General features: G+C 43.0%; 1 long non-coding RNA gene across 1 annotated transcript; it reads right to left on the minus strand.

Moving 5' to 3' along the window:
- On the minus strand, positions 1-8,828 carry LOC129147085 (uncharacterized). Its single transcript, XR_008554832.1, has 3 exons — positions 8,729-8,828; positions 2,382-2,468; positions 1-50 (listed from the first exon to the last, which is right to left on the minus strand). It is a non-coding gene; the product is annotated as an uncharacterized LOC129147085 (long non-coding RNA).
- Between the last annotated feature and the right edge of the window lie 4,570 nt (positions 8,829-13,398).

Raw genomic sequence — 13,398 nt, forward strand, 5'->3', positions numbered from 1 at the left:
GGTTCTTCTGCCTGAAGATGATCTTCACCTGGCTGGGAAACTTCAGGACTCTAAGGGATACAGGATAAGAACACTCAGTGACAGGCTGCCTCTGACCTCCCGCAAAGCCTCAAAAAGAACCCACAGTCCACTGTGAATGTAGTATATATGGGGATGACCTCTTTTACTGTTTTATTTAGGGCTGGCTGATATCAAGGTCCCATAGTAACATCCAATCATAATCTCCTTTCACCTTGTTTGAAACTATAACAAATACACACACACACTAGAGGCTTTTAACAAAGAACCTATCAAAACAAAAATAAACTTATAAGAGGTCTTTACATACTACATAATTCTCCTTTTTCATAAGGGGATGAAATCTATTCCTCAAAAAGCATCTATCTTGCTCAAGAATAATATTCAAAATCTACCAACACCATCTGTTTTCTACACTTGGATCATTACAGTGTTAGGGAGGGCAGCATGTCTCAGTACTCAGGAAATATTTTCATAACATTGTTTTCTTCCAAACCTTAGAAACTTTCTCTCTACAAGGGCCTGATTTTATAGATGAAATGAAATTTTACTATACTTGTACTGCTTATCAATTTTAGATTTTGTGTCATTTAAAAAATATATGGGTAAAGGTATTTACTTAAATTTCATTGAGAAAAATGTTATCTTAGCTCTCCTCTCCCAAGTTGGTACAATGATGTGAACTTCAACCTCTGATAATGAGGGATGGGTTTGATCAGGCCAATACTACTAGTAGACAGATACTTTGGGTCTACTAATTAAGTCTAATATTTTTGTTTTTATTAATCTTTTCAAGGGTATGTTTTAAGGAGTAGTTACATGTTATATATATATGACTACAAAGAATAAAAGATCACTACTACAGGTTATTATGGATCATACTATAATAAATTCTATTTGTAGGCAGTACCTTTCTTCTGAATCTGCATATTTCAAAAGTTACTGCTGAACACAGCTTTCATCACATCAATACCCATCTAAAACACACCGGTGCAGCCCTAACCGGTTTGGCTCAGTGGATAGAGCGTCGGCCTGTGGACTGAAAGGTCCCAGGTTCGATTCCGGTCAAGGGCATGTACCTTGGTTGCGGGCACATCCCCGGTGGGGGGTGTGCAGGAGGCAACTGATAGATGTTTCTCTCTCATCTATGTTTCTGATTCTCTATCCCTCTCCCTTCCTCTCTGTAAAAATCAATAAAATATATTTTAAAAATAAAAATAAAACACATCGGTGTACACGGGCGTGCGCGCACACACACACACACTTCAATGTCTTCAGAGAAACACTATACGATTCAGCTTAAATATCTCATTTCCACTATCTTTCAATTTTCCATCTTGAATCACTAGCTCACCCACTGTTTCTCTGTTTCAGAGTCGTGCCCTAAACTTCTGTCTCACCTGAAGTACCTTCACAAATACTTTGACAATTTAAACTCCTATTTGTAATCGAATACCAGTTTAAATCTATCCTCATGAGCTTTCCATGACCAATTTAGCCCATACTAAAGTCCCATTTCTTTCCTTACATAGAACTCATCATCTTTATCATATTGCTAAGCAATTATTACTTACCTAAATAAATTATGTAACCATTTCTTTTGTGCCTTATCTCAATGAGACGTAAGCTCCCTATAGCCATGCACTGTGTCTTAAACTTCTTCTTCTCTCCATGTCATCTATTAAGCTTCATCAATTCTTTTTTTAAAATGTATTTTAATATTTTATTGATTTTTTACAGAGAGGAAGGGAAAGGGATAGATAGTTAGAAACATCGATAAGAGAGAAACATCAATCAGCTGCCTCCTGCACACCCCCTACTGGGGATGTACCCACAACCAAGGTACATGCCCTTAACCAGAATCGAACCTGGGACCTTTCAGTCCGAAGGCCGACGCTCTATCCACTGAGCCAAACCATCAATTCTTAATGGGTAAAAAAGAGGAAATCACTGAGAGTGGGCATAAGGGGAATGCTCCCTATGAATTAAGAGATTGAGTGTGTGTGTGTACATTTATTTTTTCCCAAATTTTCTAAATGAAATTTTCCAATAGGAAAATATCCCATTTTATTACCCCATAAATCACTGAAATTTCCTGGAAACAATACACATTTAACATCGTAAGTAAATTCCCAGACTGCCTATCATATCTAAAGATAGCCCTGATATTTTTGAAAGATCTTGAAATTTGCTTCAGTATGTATATTGAATCTTCCTATAGATTACAGCCTTTACTCACAAATCAAACAATTTGATTCAGTTACCAGGAGGGATGTGGGCAAGGTAGAGAAGTCACAAGACTTCAGGAAAAGACACCCTCAAACCCAGATAGCAGATCAGAAATAAAGGGAACCCAAACTTACCAGAGATCCAGCTGAAGAAATCACAGCAGCCATGATCTCCGCCTTTCTGTTCCCCGCCCTAGAAGGAGTGGAGTCCTACAGACATGTCTGAAAAAGAGAAATAAGCCATGAAAACCAGTCCTGCCTTAGCAATCTCAGACCTAGCATGTTGGAATCCTGAAATGCAAGTAAGTATGACTTCCCTGAAGAACACAAGATTAAACCCCAAGATCAGAGAGAGAAAAAAGATTTCATTTTCTCCTGGAGATCTTGAGATTTTTTTAAAAAAATATATTTTATTGATTTTTCACAGAGAGGAAGGAAGAGGGATAGAGAGCTAGAAACATCGATGAGAGAGAGACATCGACCAGCTGCCTCCTGCACACCCCCCACCGGGGGATGTGCCCGCAACCAATGTACATGCCCTTGACCGGAATCGAACCTGGGACCTTCCAGTCCGCAGACTGACGCTCCATCCACTGAGCCAAACCAGCTTCGGCTTGAGATTTTTGATACTATTAAATGTAGTCACACATAGGAGGCCAAACATTGTGGAAGAAGCTTTTAAAATACTTCTCATTTGATCTTCACATCAACCCAATGGGAATTATATATATATATATGAGAAAACTGAGGATTAGAAAAATTAATTTACTTATCCTAAGCCATCCAGGACTCCAAATCAGTCTAATTCCAATGTCCACACTGTTGGAAGCTACCCATTGTCTTCACTTTCAGAAAAGTGTAAACAAGGAGCCCGGAACGCTGGTGAACCCTGAGCTCTGGCAAGGGCCAAAGCTATGCACTGATTGTTTAGTCGAGACAATAGTGGCTCAAGCAATTTCCTGACCAAATAGTCTCAAAGTAAATCTTTACTAATATTTACTGACCTTTAGGATATTCTGTCTGTTACCTAAACTGCCTGCCTGACTAAGGGCAATATGTGCATCTAAAATTGAATAAAAGGTTGGCAGGGCCTGGGCACCAGCGAAGTCCTTCCCCTAGAGTTGGACTCTCCACCTGGCCCCCCATGATTTCCAAATTAATATTTCTTGTCTAGTCTCATCATTTGCCCTTGGCCCTTCTCCAGGTCCTGAACCCAAGCCATGCGGGATGTGGCATCTCACAGCACACATTTTCCACTAAATCAGCTTGTTGTGATGTGAAAAGTTGATACGTGGAGCCCTTTGAAAATGGAGAGCAACTACCTGCTACCTCTTTTTTTCTTTATAATGATTTTTTAAAAAATATCTTTACTGATTTCAGAGAGGAAGGGAGAGGGAAAGAGAGACAGAAACATCAATGATGAGGGAGAGGGAAAGAGAGATAGAAACATCAATGATGAGAGAGAATCATTGATTGACTGCCTCCTGCACGTCCCCCACTGGGACCAAGCCTGCAACTCAGGCATGTGCCCTTGACCGGAATCAAACCTGGGACCCTTCAGTCCACAGGCTGATGCTCTATCCACTGAGCCAAACCAGCTAGGGCTACCTGGCACCTCTTGTTCCTTGAACCTTAGGAATATTTGAACCAGGTAAAATGACCTTTGGACTGGGCCAAAGCAACATTGTCTTACAAAACAATTGTTTGTAAATCCAACAGGAAAAGCAGACATCCTGACCAGAAGGTCTGAGGATTCTTTCTAAAGACAGAATCAGTAAGCAACCACGTGGAGCTAAAGAGGAACTCAGCTTGTTAGCAGCAGTTGCCTGGTCCCTCAATTAGAGACTCTGTCTGCTTAACCTGTCAAATCTGCTCCTGCCCTGAATGGGCACCTGGCTTCCCTAAGATTCAGTACTGAGCTTTTGCTCAATAAACATAGCAAATTTTAATCTAATCTGAAATGATATGACTATCTTCTGAAAAATAAGAATTATAATAAATAAAGCAAGGCTATTATAAATTCAAAGAACATTAGAGATACAGAGTATACTGAAACGTACACTCAAAAGTTATTTTCAAGCATTCATGCAGCATTTGCTAAAATTAATCATATGTTACTGACCAAGGAAAATATAAATAAAAAAGAAGAAATTGAATACACTACATTCTCTAACCATGATGTGGTAGAATTACAAATATAAATAGAAGTTTGAAGGGAGAAGGGAAAATCCCATATCTCCTGGAAATTAAAATAAACCTTCCTGAATAGCTAGTAAGTCAAGAGAGAGAACTCTGAGTTAGAAAATAAGAGTATTATAGATTTAAAATGCATGGGTTGCTGCCAAAGCTTTAAAGAGAATAAATTTATATCCCTAAATAGTTTCAGTAAAAATTTTAGAAATAATGAAAATATTAAACATTCAACTGAAGAGAAATAATTAACAACCCATAAAGAAGAAACAATAAAGAAAGAAACTAAGGAATAAGAAAACAACCAAACAAAAACAGCTATCAAAGGCAGGAGCTGATTCTCTAAATATTGAAATACTAGAGGTTTGGTGCATGAAATTTGTGCATGGGGAGGGGGGTGGGTGTCCCTCAGCCCAGCCTGCACCCTCTCCAATCTGGGATCCCTCTCACAATCCAGGACTGCTGGCTCCCAACTGCTCGCCTGCCTGCCTTCCTGATTGCCCCTAACCGCTTCTGCCTGCCGGCCTGATCACCCCCTAACCACTCCCATGCCAGCCTGATTGATGTCTATCTGCTCCCCTGCCAGCCTGTTTGCCCCCAACTTCCCTCCTCTGCTGGCCAGGTCACCCCTAATTGCCCTCCTCTGCAGGGTTGATCACCTCCAACGGCCCTCCCTTGCAGGCCTGGTCCCTCTCAACTGCCCTCCCTTGCAGGCCTGGTGCCTCCCAAAAGCCCTCCCCTGCTTGCCTGATCACCCACAACTGCCCTCCCTTGCAGGCCTGGTCCCTCCCAACTGCCTTCCCCTGATGGCCATCTTGTGGTGGCCATCTTGTGTCCACATGGGGGCAGGATCTTTGACCACATGGGGGCAGCCATCTTGTGTCTTGGAGTTATGGTCAATCTGCATATTACTCTTTTATTAGATAGGATAAAGGCCTGGTGCATGGGTGGGAGCCAGCTGGTTTGCCCTGAAGGGTGTCCCGGATCAGGGTGGGGGTTCCCTTGGGGCGTGGGGCGGCCTGGGCGAGGGGCCTGTGGTGATTTGCAGGCCAGTCACGCCCCCTGGCGACCCAAGCGGAGGCCCTGGTATCTGGGATTTATTTATCTTCTATAATTGAAACTTTGTAGCCTGGAGCAGAGCCAAGCCTCCTGCTTGCTCCATGGCGGCAGCCATTTCTGTTGGAATTTATTTACCTCCTATAATTGAAACTTTGTACCCTTGAGTGGAGGCCTGGGCCCGCCAGGGTGTGTGTAAAGCTTGGCTTCCTCCATTGCCAGGGAAACCCAAGCCTCCCTCCTATTCTCTGTGGCTGCAGCCATTTTGGTTGGGGTTAATTTGCATACTTGCTCTGATTGGCTGGTGGGCATGACTTGTGGGTGTAGCGAAGTGATGGTTAATTTGCATATTACTCTTTTATTAGATAGGATACAAGCCACAGACCAGTCAAAAAGGAAAAAAATACCAATAAACCAAAAATAGAAACAAGAAGGGGTGTATAAAAGATAAAACATCATAAAACAGTATGCCCCCCAAAAAAAGTCCCAAAGAACAATTTTTGTTAAAAATTTTCTAAAATGGACTGAAACAGCAGAAAACTTAAGTCGGCCAACATAGCAGAGACTGCTCATTGCCTTCCAACACCCAGTCTTCCTTTCTACTTGACAGAGGCTTAAAGTCTCAGTGGGCCACAAGGTTACCCGGCTAGAAACATTCCCCAGCTTCCTTGCAGGCAGGTTTGCCATTCCACTATATTTCAGCAAATGGGATTGAAATAAAAGAGATGCTATGCAATTTCCAGGTCACACCTTTAAAAGGGAGCTGCTTGCCCTCCAGTTCTCTGTCTCCCTTCCCAATGGCCTGAAATACACAGTAAGAGAGGGATCCAGCTTCCACTATAGGGAGGACAACCTCCTAGAGCAGTGGTTCTCAACCTTCCTAATGCCTCGACCCTTTAATACAGTTCCTCATGTTGTGGTGACCCCCAACCATAAAATTATTTTCGTTGCTACTTCATAACTGTAATTTTGCTACTACAGCAGCGGTTCTCAACCTGTGGTTGTGACCCACAGGTTGAGAACCACTAGCAGGGTCACCTAAAACCATCGGAAAACACAAATATTTACATTACAATTCATAACACTAGCAAAATTACAGTTATGAAGTAGCAACGAAAATAATTTTATGGTTGGGGATCACCACAACATGAGGAACTGTATTAAAGGGTCTCGGCATTAGAAAGGTTGAGAAACACTGCCCTAGAGCGTGGTGGAGCAAAAAGAAGGATCAAACCTGGTTTCTAGATGAGCTTATGGACCAGAGCTGCATCCCTGACCCACCCTCATCACTGCCACCCACCTACCAACTCAGACATTTACATGAGAAAGAAAGAAATTGTCTTTCTTGCCCAAACCACTTGGACAACTCTGTTAAACCTGCAAAACTAAATTCCTAACCAACAGAGTGAATGATCATGAAATAAAAATTTAAAGGTATCAGGTAAGCAGGAGAGAGAGAGAGCAGGGTTTAGTTAAATCAAGAAAAAATGTGAATATCTTAAAAATGTAGAGTTTATTTCATGACACTAGGGTGTTTCACTAGACACAATGAAAAGATTTTGGTGGAAGAGAAACAATAAGAAGTTGAGGGAGGAAAATCACAGTGTAGTGTTGAGGTAAGACTTGAATAAAAGAATCATCTGAGAGGATTCCTATATGGAAGCCTCAAGTTACCAATCAAAGAGGTTTTCCTCTATACCAGTGTTTCTCTACCTTTGTTCAGGTCATGATGCCTCTGGCAGATCTCATGAAAATTATGACTCTTCTCCCAGAAAACTCCCACATATAATTAGAAGGTTCTTAAATATGAGGACTGAAAAAGCTCACGAGGCATGTTCATTAAAAAGGAAATTATTTGGCCCCATCCCAGATCTAAATCAGGACCTCTACTCTAGGTCTGAGGAACAAAATTTACATTGTCAACCAGTACGTTGCTAAATACTGTTCTAACGATAACTCCTGAAACCCAAATTAAAGACCCTTCTTTACAAACTTGAAAATCCAACTGAAATGTTTTACTAAAAGGATTCTCGTCCAGGCACCGCTGGGCCCTGCCTTCGCTCCCTCCGCTGAGTCTCTGCTTCATGCTTGGAGTTTCTTGAACCACTCTTCATCTCACAGTGCAGCAGCAGTACCTGTGCCAAGTTTACACACAATTTAAAACAATAATTGAAGCTGTTCTAAAAAATATTAACAATGGCTACATATCAACACCAGTAGATCTAACTTTGGGGGGATCCATCTGAGAATCTGACCTTGTCCACAGAATAATGCACATATTATTTCAGGCAGTTTGAAGCCCGACCCTTTCAAACCCATCCACTGACCGCCAAGTGAAGAAGTCCAGTTTTATAAGGTTGGAAAGAAAAAAAAAAGGCTAAAAAATAACAAGTGAAAACTATTTTTTCCAAAACACTGCTTATGTGGCTTAAGATATTTTCAATTCCAAGGAACTACAGTAATGGCTTTCGGCATCTTTAAAACTTTTAAAGAATGATCTGAGTCATCATTTCTTTCTAAATTTGTAAAGATTAATTTCTCCTTGGCAATATGCCAGTAGATGCTAGTCTAATATGTTTAACAACCAAACTACAACAAACGTGTTTTCAATTTTATAATAGAATAAACAATGGTATTTAAAATTTAATATATTCAGTTTAATCTCAATTGTGTAAAATAATACACAGAAAAAGATTGCAAGTGAGTAAAGCCAAACGTACTGAGATCTCTGAGACCTTCTTTCTATTTTTCCATACTTTCCAAGTAGACAATAAGAAGTATTTATATATTCATAGGAGTTTGGAACAGGAGTAAAATTCCAGAGTAGCTTGCACACCCCCAGCTTCTCATATTGGTTTGGCTACTGTGGAAATGTGATTATAAGCAAGTCACTTAAGCACAATGAATCAGACATTAACAAATGAGACTAACCAAATAATGTTTCTACTTTTGCCTTTGACATTGTGCAGAAGAAATTGGGCCAACATTTCCTCAGAGTCATAATTTCCTAGCTAATTGTTTCTGGATGTTGTGGCTTGACCCAAGCCGTCTTCCCAAGCACTGCTCCTAAGCCAGTGCAGTTATTTAAAAACAATGAGAACTTCAGCGCCATGGACCCGAGAAGCATTTCTCAACTAAAGCAACACCATTGTCAGGTCAGGGAGAGCGGAGCGACTTAAAGGTGGTTATTTGAAATGCCGTGAAATGAGCATTCAAGGAAAAGGTGGCTGGGTTACCCAAGGCAGGAGATCGTCCACCTGTCAGGTCGCTCAGCGGGAAACCCAGCTCCATCCCGCGGGTTCAGAAGCCAGGTCAGAGACAGTCCCTCCCGCAGCCTCACCCTCTTTCCCGGACTGCCCTTCTCTGCCCACGGCGGGCACCAGCGGCTGAGGGCTCCCAGCCCAGCCCCGCGCGGGGCGTTCCCAAGCCCAGCGCGCCGAGGGCCCGATCGCCTGGGGCAGGAGGCCGAGCCCAGAGGCCGAGCGGACTCTGAGTCCGACCTGGCAGGCAGGAGGCCCAGCCCCAGCCGCCCCAGGGGCGGGTCTGCGGGTACAGGGCTCTGCAGGGGCGGCCACGCCCGCGCGCCAGGGGATAGCGCCGGGAGGTGCAGCGGTTCCGGACCTGGCGTCTGGGGCTGAGTACCCAGCGGCCCTACTGCGCACGCGCGAAGGCCCCGCCGCGGAGCAGGGCGGGAGCGTCCGGGCCGGGGCGCCGGGGTCGGCGCGGCCCCCAGCTCGACAGTGCGCCTGCGCGGCGGCGTGGGAACTACAGCGCCCAGAGTCCTCAGCGCCTCTCATTTATGAGGGAGTTGGTGTATTTATCGTGAATTTGGGTGACCTGGAAATTCAATCAAACTGAATACGTTTTTGTATTGAGAGTCCACAACTGTGTGTCAAGCCCTACCCAAGACACTAGCGTCACTAGGAGGAATGAAACAATGTTTGCCTCAGAACATTTCTCTGTGACTAAGGAAAGAGCCACTAGGACAGGTAGCCTCCCAAGCCTGAGTTAAAACCCCAGACGCCCGCAGGTGCGTGGCCACGCCTTTGCTGGTCTTGTCTTCAAATTCTTGACTGAAAACACCGGCAATGCCTTTAGTATAGTTTTTGGGTCTTTGGACCGGAGCTTCTCTCTTGGCTTATCCAAATAATTTTAATATACAATGTGATTAACATATTATACCATACAATGAATAGTATTTTTAATGTTCAGTGTTATTAATGGTGATGTATTATATATGTAGTATAGAATAATAATAATTATTATTTTCTTAAATATTTTTAATTGATTTTCAGGGAGAGAGAAACACCAATGTGAGATAGAAACATCCATCGACTGCCTCCTGAATGTCCCCTCCACCCCCCCGACACACAGAGAGTGGGAATAAAGCTGGCAACCTGGGCATGTGTCCTGACCAGGAATCAGGCAACCTTTCAGTGCACAGGACAACGCCCAACCAACTGAGCCACACCTGCCAGGGCTCTATGATTATTTTTTAAAGGCATGCTTTCCTTTGCTTCAGTTCTATGGCTTTAATGCCCAAAGGCCATATTCTCCACAAACAATCCTCAAGGGCTCTAGGGCAGCTTCCCTCAACCATGAGACTGTTTCCTCTCTAATCCATTCTTACTCTGTGAGCCTTGGATTCTGTGCTGCTTTGTGTATGAGGCCCACTCAAGGTCAGCCCCCTCCAGATGGGGATATGCAGGGAAAAATAAAGCTCAATGAAACTGAACACAGTATAAAATGGCTCTTGAGGTCTCAAGGAGCCAATGGATAACTTTGGGGAAAGTATGACATAACCCAATGACCTTTGAACTATGGAGGGGGCGAGGACACAAGGGGGAAATGAAACTCCTGGAGATAACGAATATGATATCCAAAATGAAAAATATACTGGATTGGATTAAGAGCAGGTTAGACACTGCAAAAGAAAAGATTAGTGAAGTCAAAGACATATAAATAGAAACTGCCCAAAATGAAACAGGGAGAAAAAAAGATGGAGAATGAGCAGAGCAGCAGTGAGTTATGGAAAAATATAAGGCAGTCTAATTATGTGTAATTAGAATTCTAGAAGGAAAGGAGAGAGAGTGATGGACTTGAAGAAATAATGGCTAAATATTTTCAAAATTTGAAGAAAATTATAAATCCACAGATTCAAGAAGCTCAATGAAATTCAAATAAAAGACATGAAGAAAACCACATTAAGGTACCTTATAATCATACTGCTACAAACCAGTAATAAGGGAAAAATTTAAAAACAGAGGAAAAAAGATAATGTACAGGGTTGGGCAAAAGCAGGTTTATAGTTGAAATACAAACAAACAATATAATAATTAATATATAATAATACAAGAATAAATGTTTAGTACTCACAACTGTAGACCTACTTTTGTCCACCCTGTAGTACTAGGAAACAAAGATAATTCTCATAGAAAAAAGGTAACCTCGAAGACAATGGAACAACATCTTTAAAGTATTCAAAGAAAGAAACCCATCAGCCCAGAAATGTATACCCATCAAAAATATTTTTATGAATGAAGGTGAACTGATAGTGCGATAAGATGGAGTAAACACACTTCTCCCTATACCTGCCAAGTACAGCTAAAACCCTTCAATCCTCCTATATAATAAAGAGGTAATATGCTAATTGACCCTCATGCCCTCGTGTCACAAGATGGCCACCCCCACATTGTCACAAGATGGCCAGCAGGGAATAGTAGTTGGGGGTGACCAGGTCTGGAGGGGAGGGCAGTTGGGGGGGACCAGGCCTGCTGGGGAGGGCAGTTGGGGACGACCAGGCCTGCAGGGGAGGGCAGTTGGGAGTGATGGGGCCAGCAGGGGAGCAGTTAGGTATCAATCAGGCCGGCAGGGGAGCGGTTTAGGGGGCTATCAGGCTGGCAGGCAGAATGGTTAGGAGCCAGCAGTCCCAGATTGTGAGAGGGTTGTCTGAGGGGTCCCAGATTAGAGAGGATGCAGGCTGGGCTGAGGTACACCCCCCAGTGCACAGATTTCATGCACTGGGCCTCTAGTATTATATATAAAGCAAGTATAAGAAGACTCTGAAAGCTGGACAGAAGGTAGTCCAGGTAGCAACCTTAAGACCTGAAGGAAGACACAGTGGTGAGTTGCCTAGGCTTTCTTTTCCCTCATTTATCCTGGCCTGGGTTCTGGAGAAGCTGGCAACCCAACATGTCAATTGGTGTAGATTTTTAAAAAGCCCCAAGAAAAGCCTGGTCTCTCCAGCCAAGGGACCAATAGAAAAGCAGCCTAGCCTGACAGAAAACTTAACCCTTTGCACTCGCTTGCTTTTTTCTTGATTCCTTTATTCTAATGCTAACCTTGTCGAGTCACACTCCACATCCGAGTGCAAAAGGTTAAAAACACACACCACTCCACTCCTATCAAACACTACAGAAGAAACTAGTCCCACCTCATCCCCATCAGCAAAGGCTGCGTGGGGAACTTAGATTTCCACCCTTACCTATGAGGTGTCTCTCTGTCCCTGCAGGGGTGCTGTCAGGAGAGGCCATGTGTGGAGCTGGGACTGTCATTTACACCTTGTGTTGTTAAGTCTTCCCCCACGTAATGTCAGTGGCAGCCATGTGGAAGCAATAGACTGCCTCTCCCCTCCAGACAAAGTGTTGTCAGTGGTGGTGGCCTACTGGGGAGCCTGAAATTCCACTCCTGCCCAGCAGTAACAAGAAGTCCCCCTCTGTAGAGCTAGCAATAGAGGCTGAGTAACTTGAACTTCCAACCCCACCAAACAATAAATAACAAGGAGATGGTGACCTTCCTTCTCTCACCAGAGTGGTGTCAGAGAAGGCCTGAGATTATTTAAAACATAAGATTTAAATAAAAATCCGCAGTACAATACATAATACTCCAAGTGTCCCCAATTTTGGCAAAAGACACAAATCTGAAAATTCAAGAAGTGGAGAAAAGGCCAACCAGAATAAACACAAAGAAATTCAGTCTAAGAAAGATAATCAAATTACTGAGTTTGCTGAAGAAGGAACGCATGAGGCCAAAGTGGTAAGGGATTATAAATTTATTAGGTTATCTGGATACTAGATGGGCTGAGCCCCCAAATGGTTTCAGTACCCAAAGATGGGGAGTCAGAAGTTTTTAAAGGACTCTAGGCAGGCTTTTTCTGAGCGGAGAATTCTCTGTGCAGGTCTGGATTCTGGGAAACTCCGGAGGGGAGAGATAATAGTCTTAGCAAGTGGAATATGGTCTTAGCAAGTGGAATGTGGTCTAAGTGAAAGGGAATGTCTCTTGTGAAGTGGCCTAAAGGTCAGTTCCCCGGGGAGGGGTATCGATTCAATTATTTGATCAAACCTAACATTCTAGCCTCCCCCCTTTTTTTATGGAATAGGGACAAAGGTCACATCTTCTGTAGTTACTTCCTGCTGATGGGGGGCAGGCATCGAGATCATAAAGGGATGGACTTTGATTGTAGTAGAATGGAACACTGTATAGATTCCTCCTGGATGGAGCAAGGGGTTGCAGCAGCATGATTTCCCTGAGAGAGTGGTTGGTGAAGGCTCAAAGTGGTCTTGAAGGAAAGATGAAAAATGGCACAGAATATATGGGCCAAAAACAAAGATGAGGAATAGGAATGCTAATGGTGCTAAGAAGGGAAGTAGCCAGGTATACCAATATATATTCTTTAGCCAATAGTCCCATGAATTTGATTGACATTCTCTGATCTTTGCAGCCCTCTCTGTTAGTTTTTAGGCAGCATCTCTGGCTAGGCCAGGCTGATGGACATAAAAACAATATTTTTCCTCTAGAAAGAGGCATAGGCCCCCTTTCTCTGCTGCTAGGAGGTCTAGTCCTCTCTGATTTTGGAGGGTGACAGCTGTTAGAGAGTCTATCTGATCCTGAACTTGAACTAAACTTT

The sequence above is a fragment of the Eptesicus fuscus genome, chromosome 20, assembly GCF_027574615.1.
Source record: "Eptesicus fuscus isolate TK198812 chromosome 20, DD_ASM_mEF_20220401, whole genome shotgun sequence".
NCBI classification, from domain to species: Eukaryota; Metazoa; Chordata; class Mammalia; order Chiroptera; family Vespertilionidae; genus Eptesicus; species Eptesicus fuscus.